This window comes from Cyprinus carpio, chromosome B13 (genome assembly GCF_018340385.1).
Source record: "Cyprinus carpio isolate SPL01 chromosome B13, ASM1834038v1, whole genome shotgun sequence".
NCBI lineage: Eukaryota > Metazoa > Chordata > Actinopteri > Cypriniformes > Cyprinidae > Cyprinus > Cyprinus carpio.
In genome coordinates, this window is record NC_056609.1 from 27,949,406 (window position 1) to 27,956,769 (window position 7,364).

At 34.8% G+C, this 7,364-nt stretch overlaps 1 pseudogene; it reads right to left on the reverse strand.

Moving 5' to 3' along the window:
- LOC109073392 overlaps window positions 1–6,195 on the reverse strand; it is a 50,311-nt pseudogene extending 44,116 nt beyond the window's left edge.
- Between the last annotated feature and the right edge of the window lie 1,169 nt (window positions 6,196–7,364).

The following is a 7,364-nucleotide window of genomic DNA, read 5'->3' on the forward strand; positions in this document are numbered from 1 at the left end:
ATTTAAAATCACTAAAACTGAGAGAAAATCTATTAAAGCAATAAAAAAAACAAATACTGGCTAAACTTACTAAAACACGCGCACACACACACACACACACGCACACACATATATGTGTTGTTTATTATTCATAATTAATATGAATAAAAATGGCAATACAATTACATACCAAAGTTACTAAAATCTTAAAATGAAAACTGAAATTATAAAAACAAAACCACTAAAACCTATAAACTAGAAAAATCACTAAAACTATATTAAAGCTATAAAAAAAAAATAAAAAACTGACTAAACTTACTTAAACTATATACAGTATATACAAATATATATATATATACACACACACACAGTGGTGTGAAAAAGTTTTTGCCCCCTTTCTGTTTTTTAATTTTTTGCATATTTGTCACACTTGAATGATTCAGTGAAAAGTGAAAGTCGTGACATTTGCCAAGTATGGTAACCCTTTACTCGGAATTGGTGCTCTGCATTTAACACTCACGGTGAACACACCGTGAACACCAGCTGTGTGAGACGAGCCTTTGTGCTCTTTTTGGTCAGTAGCGGCTTTTGCCTTGGAACTCTCCCATGGATGTCCTTTTTGCCCAGTCTCTTTCTTATTGTTGAATCATGAACACTGATCTTAATTGAGGCAGGTGAGGCCTGCAGTTCTTCGGATGTTGTTCTGGGTTCTTTTATGACCTCCTGGATGAGTTGTCATTTCGCTCTTGGAGTAATTTTGGTCAGCCGGCCACTCCTGGGAAGGTTCTCCACTGTTCCAAGTTTTCTCCATTTGTGGATGATGGCTCTGACCATGGTTCGCTGGAGTCCCAAAGTCTTAGAAATAGCTTTATAACCCTTTCCAGACTCATACATGTCAACTGTTTTGTTTCTCATCTGTTCTTGAATTTCATTAGATCGCAGCATGATGTGTTGCTCTTAAAGCATGCTTCACTTTGTCAGACAGGTTCTATTTAAGTGATTTCTTGATTCAACAGGTCTGGCAGTTATCAGACCTGGGTGTGGCTAGTGAAATTTAACTCAGCTTTCTTAAATAATGTGGTTAGTCAGTAACAGTTCTTTCATGATTTAACTGGAAGGGGCAATTCATTTTTCACGTAGGGCCAAGTAGGTTGTGACAGCTTTTTTCCTTTAATAAATGAAATCATCATTCAAAAACCGCATTTTGTATTAACTTGCATGATCTTTGTGTAAAATTAAAATTTGTTTGATTTGAATCTTTTAATTGTGACAAATATGCAAAAAAATTCAAACACAGAAAGGGGGCAAAAACCTTGTTACAGCACTGTGTATGTATGTGTATATATATGTTTAAATTAATATTAATAAAAATGACAATACAATTACATACCAAAGTTACTAAAATCATAATGTAAACTGAATTTATAAAAATAAAAGCAAATTAAAAATATATATAAAAAAAAAAATACTACAATAGTATATGAATTCATACAGTGCTATGTGTGAGAAAAATACAAATGGCTGCATGACCTCAGTGATGTCAGTCAAAAATAAAAGTAATTTTACAGACGGCGTGGTAATGTGATCATCAGAAACTGCAAATACAAACACTGTTTTCTTTGTAATGACGTGCACCAATGAATATTTCATGTTGACTTCAAGAGATTGCTTTTAAAGAAGTGTCCGGCTTGTGTATCAATCTCAGCAGTTGACTGTTCCTCGAGTTTTATCCTTACAACTAACGTTCCCACCATTAAAACTAACCAATGGACGACTGAGCAACCTGTTGCTGGTTGAGAGAAAATCTGCAAGCCACATGCTCGCGCACCATGACCGCCGACTGTTTGATGGCAGGTTATTGTTTTTAATCGTAAAGCCTCTCGTTCAGAAAGTCTGTGGTGCGTAATAAGAAGAGGTGTGGTGGGCTGAGAGCGTGGAGCCTGATAACTGCGAGTGTGGTTTTTCTCTCACACCTGAGCGCTCTGAGTGTTTTGGCACCAGAGGGGTGGCTCTTTTTTCTTCTTCTGATATGTGGGGGGGGGGGGGGGGGCGTGCGGAGCTGTTTTGCAAATGGAAAACCTGCAACTATAGAAAGCAAACATTTCCTCTCTTTCTGCATTTTTTTCAGCCTGGGGATGCCATGCTCAGAGACACCCAGCATCGCCCACGCAGACGCACACGCGCCTAAAGCCACATGTGAGGAAGACACGCAGCAGCAGCGGAGGCGCGGACGAGAGTATCCCTCTGAACTGGATGTGCTCTGCGGTGAGGAGAAAATCTCTCATTTTGTTTTCACTCATTTCTAGAACTTGTTGTTTATTTTTCTCTCCCCTGCCACCACATAAATCGCTTTAGAAACTCGTCGACGCAGTTTTGATGCGTTTGAAGGAGCGCGACCGTATAATACTGATAAATAATTACAGGGAATTCTTTTGATCTGTTACCACCGATGCATCATATCTGAATTTCACATGAACTTGCATGACATTCACACAAAGATTTTTTTAACATCTTACCTGTGACTGTAGCGCACTGCAATGACGAGCTCCAGCTGTAGAGAAGACGCAATGTGTAAAGGTGATTTTTACAAAAACAAGTTAATAAGACTGGACATAATTAATAAAAATCTCATCTTTAAGTTGTTAAAAACTTATGACTTATTTTAATCTGTGAATTACAAAATGAAATATTTAGCAGAATGACAAAGCAGCACTTATAACTATATTATCGCCCAGCTCTTTATGTAAAGTTGTATATATATAAGTTCTGTACATTCAACTTTATCCAAATACATACAGTGCAGTTGCATAGGGCAATATACACTCTATAGCAAATCTCAGCTGCAACAAAATGTAAACTATATTATCGCCTAGCTCTAATCTGCTAAATGCAACTATAAGGCATGACGATATTAAAATACTGTAAATATTAATATCAGGATTTTCTGTAAAGCAGCTTTAAACTATGTGTATTGTGAAAATATAAATACATTTTGACTTGATTTGAAGTGACTCCAGTCCCCTTTCACTTTCACTGTATGGAAAAAAGCTGCATTTTTGTGTTTTTCACAAGATAGAAAGTCAGAACCATTATGTGAGAGAATACATTATTTTTCATTTTTAACTGAACTGTCATTTCATTTCAGCATTCATTTAATGTCTGAACTCTTTTCTTATACATGAGAGAATATATAAATAACCTAAACTCCAAAATTATAAATAATGTTGCAACTAACTGAAATATAATAGTTAAATTAAAATATAATAAGAAAAAAATTACAAAGGCACATAATGAAATCCCTAAAGCTTAAAGTAAAATTAAAATGAATACTGAAAATATAAAACTAAAAGTTGATTAAAATATTACTATAACAGTGTATAAATAATACTAAAATAACACAATATTATGCTTGAGAAATAATTGCTTGTCTCCCTCTTGTGGTGAAGCTGAAGCATGACTGATTTAACTGGGTCACACAGAGATGCAAGTTTGTGATGGTGCATGATAATCATTTTTCCAGACTAAAAACACTGGTTACTGTTGTGTTTAATGTGAGTGGAGGTGGGCAGAAACCTTCATGGCAGCCATGGCTTGTACGGTGAGACCCAGGCAGGTGGGCGTCAGAGCAACAAGCATTGCATTAAAGCCACTGCTTTTACTAAATTTAGTCATTTAGCAGACGCTTTTATCCAAAGCGACTTTCAAATGAGGACAATAGGATAGTTGCATCAGTCTTACCCTGAGATTCTCCATTGATAATGAGCGGAGGAAACACAGCAGCATAGTTTCCTTTCATTGCGTTACCGATGTACTCGTTTTCTGAGCATCTTCGGAAGGTGTGTGAATTATAAACTCCTGCAAAACAACCATCAGAAACATTTAAACTCAACTCTGTGTCGGTTTCATAATAATCCAAGTAAGTGTGGATTTGTGTCTGGCTCTAGAGTCAGTTTCAACCTTTTTGAAGCTTGATGGTATGAATCTCAGCTGTATTTTATTCCATAAGTAGGCATGAATATCATATGGGTTTATAACATCAGTAGCTGACGCCAGAATTTACTGTAGATTTTCAGGTCGAGTATTCTTTTCAAATTTGCATTAAAATCAATGTTGACTCCTCCAGATTGTTCTGTAGATGAAAGAGTAGAACAGACTTGGGAATCACCTGTGTGTGGATTGATCGAATCGGGCCTCAGTGATAATGCCCCTCTCAATCATCGCAAACATCTCTGTAAACTGTAACACCTGGAATTAAACACACAAAATCTTATAGGACATGTTGCATTGACATTAAAGGAATAGCTCACCCCAAAATGAACATTTGCTGAATATGTACTCAACCTCAGGCCACCAAGAAGCAGATGAATTTGTTTCTTCATCATATTTGGAGAAATGTAGCATTGCATCACTTGCTCACAAATGGATGCTCTGCAGTGAATGGGTGCCGTCAGAATGAGAGTCCAAACAGCTGATATAAACATCAAAATTATGCAAAATTATGCATCCAGGACTTGTATTTTAGCCGGAAGCAACAGATTGATGTTAAAACATCTTAATGATGGATTTGTTTCTTACAAACGCACCTTTTCACTTTACAAGACATTAACTGATGGACTGGAGTGGTGTGGATTATTGTGATGTTTTTATCAGCTGTTTGGACTCTCATTCTGACGGCACCCATTCACTGCAGAGCATCCATTGGTGAGCAAGTGATGCAATGCTACATTTCTCCAAACTCATCTGCCTCTTATATGGCCTGAGGGTGAGGAAGCTTTCATTCTTGAAATAAACAAACGACACACATGCAAACTCATGGAGACCAAAATGATCAGGACTTTGAATTGCAAACATTTTTGTGCACATCTATTGAGCGTGTTCGAGGAAACTTACTGAAACAGGGAGACGCCACTTCATCTTCTGCTCTGGACTGCCAGCAGCTCCATACAGTCCACACACAGCACCGAGCTGAAGGATACAGAGAACAGTGCAGTGTGACTATTCAAATGTGGAATTAATGCAAATATGTAGTGTCATCCATGCCAACACGACATGCAAATGTCCTGAGAACAGCTCAAAATCCAGTTACAATGTAAACAACAGCAAGCAAAAATAATAGAAAACTTGTTGCAGCTGATTCAGATTAATTACCTGGAATAATGAAATATAAGAATACACTGTACCATGACTTTTTGAAGTTGTAAAGACAACAATTTGTACGTTTTAAAGAAAATACTATTTCAGTTTTTCTACTTCCAAATTTCAAGTATAATTCAATAGGTTACTCGTAGTTTCTTTGTAATTGTTTGTCAAATTTACTAGCAATTCATGAGTGAAAATTGTTCCTGCACCATTATTTTTTTTCAGTGTATAGCACAGAATTGCCAAAGCTTGACTCCTGTGGCCATGTCAGCAGAGCAGATGATCACGGTGATGCCTAAACTCGTTTATAAAGCCTTTTTGCTTCTCTTTTAGCTAAACAAAAGCAAATAACATGTTTTAAATAGGCATTACACTACTTCCTGCATGTTTTTTAATGCTGTGGTTTATGTCATGGCAAAAATACATTTTTGTTCCATGTACCATGGTAAAACCATGTTTTTAGGACTTCTACCATGTTAACTAACAATGTTGAACCTTTGAGGACAATACAAAGTGAATCTAAGTGCAATAAAATATATCAAAGTGCAACTGTTTTTACCAAATGACTACAGAACTTTACCGTGGTATCACCATTACTTTTTGAATGCGTGATAAAGACGTGCAGAAGACTGATTTCGAAGCTGTTCTTTCATGAAAGGCGGTCTTAGCATGTGATCTAGTCTCTCTGCAGTCACTTCATAACTGCGCCGAGAACTCAGCGAACTCTCGCGAATGCAAATGAAGCGCAAAATAGATTCAGAGCTTTTAAATCTTAACAAAATGTGCACAGCCTCCGTCGTTTGTCTGGAAGAGGTGACTGTATATTTACTTTGATTCACTCAAGATAACTCCCGTGAATCAGGAATCTTTAAGGAAACACGGTTTACTTACCTGCTGGACTGAAATCGCGTCACGAAAAGCATCTTTAATCTCCCAGAATTCTCCATCTAGATATCTGGCAAGGCTGCTGAACTCTATTTGATTCTTGGATGGTAACAACATGCCTTGAGTTCCTCGTGTTTTCACTTTCACTGTAACTGTTACTGTAACATTCCACTTCCGCGTTTGGATGATGTCACCGCGTTGCGCGGCAACACGGCCAGTTCACTTTTTCTTTTCTTTTCTTTTCTTTTTTAATTTAATTGCTACTCGTTTATGAGGTGATTTATTATTTGTAATTATAATTGTAATAAAAATAATAACGATAACATTAATAACATTAGAATAGTAACAATAATAATAACATATCTATGTATGACGTAAAGACATTATTTGGATCTTTGTTAAAGTGCATTTATCCTTTTATTTAATCTATTATACAAAAAACAGTCAGATTATAATAAAGCATGAAAGTATATGTTTCGTTATGAATACTGAATTCTAAAGGTTTTTTGTTGTTATAGGACTGTTATAGGACAATAAGCGATGATAAAAAAAACTTGCCTATATATATATATATATATATATATATATACACAGTACAGGTCAAAAGTTTGGAAACATTACTTTTTTAATGTTTTTGAAAGAAGTTTCTTCTGCTCATCAAGCCTGCATTTATTTGATCAAAAATACAGAAAAAAAATGTAATATTGTGAAATATTATTTAAATTTAAAATAATTGTTTTTAAATTTATTATACTTTAAATTATAATTTATTTCTGTGACGCAAAGCTGGATTTTTAGGATCATTATCACATGATCCTTTAGAAATCATTCTAATATGATGATTCATTATCAAAGTTGGAAACAGTTCTGCTGCTTAATATTTTTTCAGAACATGTGATACTTTTTTAGGATACTTTGATGTAAAAAAAAAAAAAAAAAGAAAAAAAAAAGAAGCTATTTTTTTATATTATTATTTTTTTGTAATAATATTATATACTGGTGGTTAGTTTTTTGTGGTTAATTTTTTTTCTTTCATTTTTTTTTAAATAAAATCAATACTTTTATTCAACAAGGATGTGTTAAATTGATAAAAAGTGATAGTAAAGAAAATATATTATTAGAATATATATTTGTATAATTTTTTTTTGAATAAATGAATAAATACAATTTTTTTGTATTTTGAATAAATGCAGTTCTTTTTAACCTTTTATTCATCAAATATATTAGACAGCAGAACTGTTTCCAACACTCATAATAAATCAGAATATTAGAATGATTTCTAAATGATCATGTGATAGACTGGATGTTACATGTGACACTGAAGGCTGGAGTAATGATGCTGAAAATTCAGCTTTGCATCA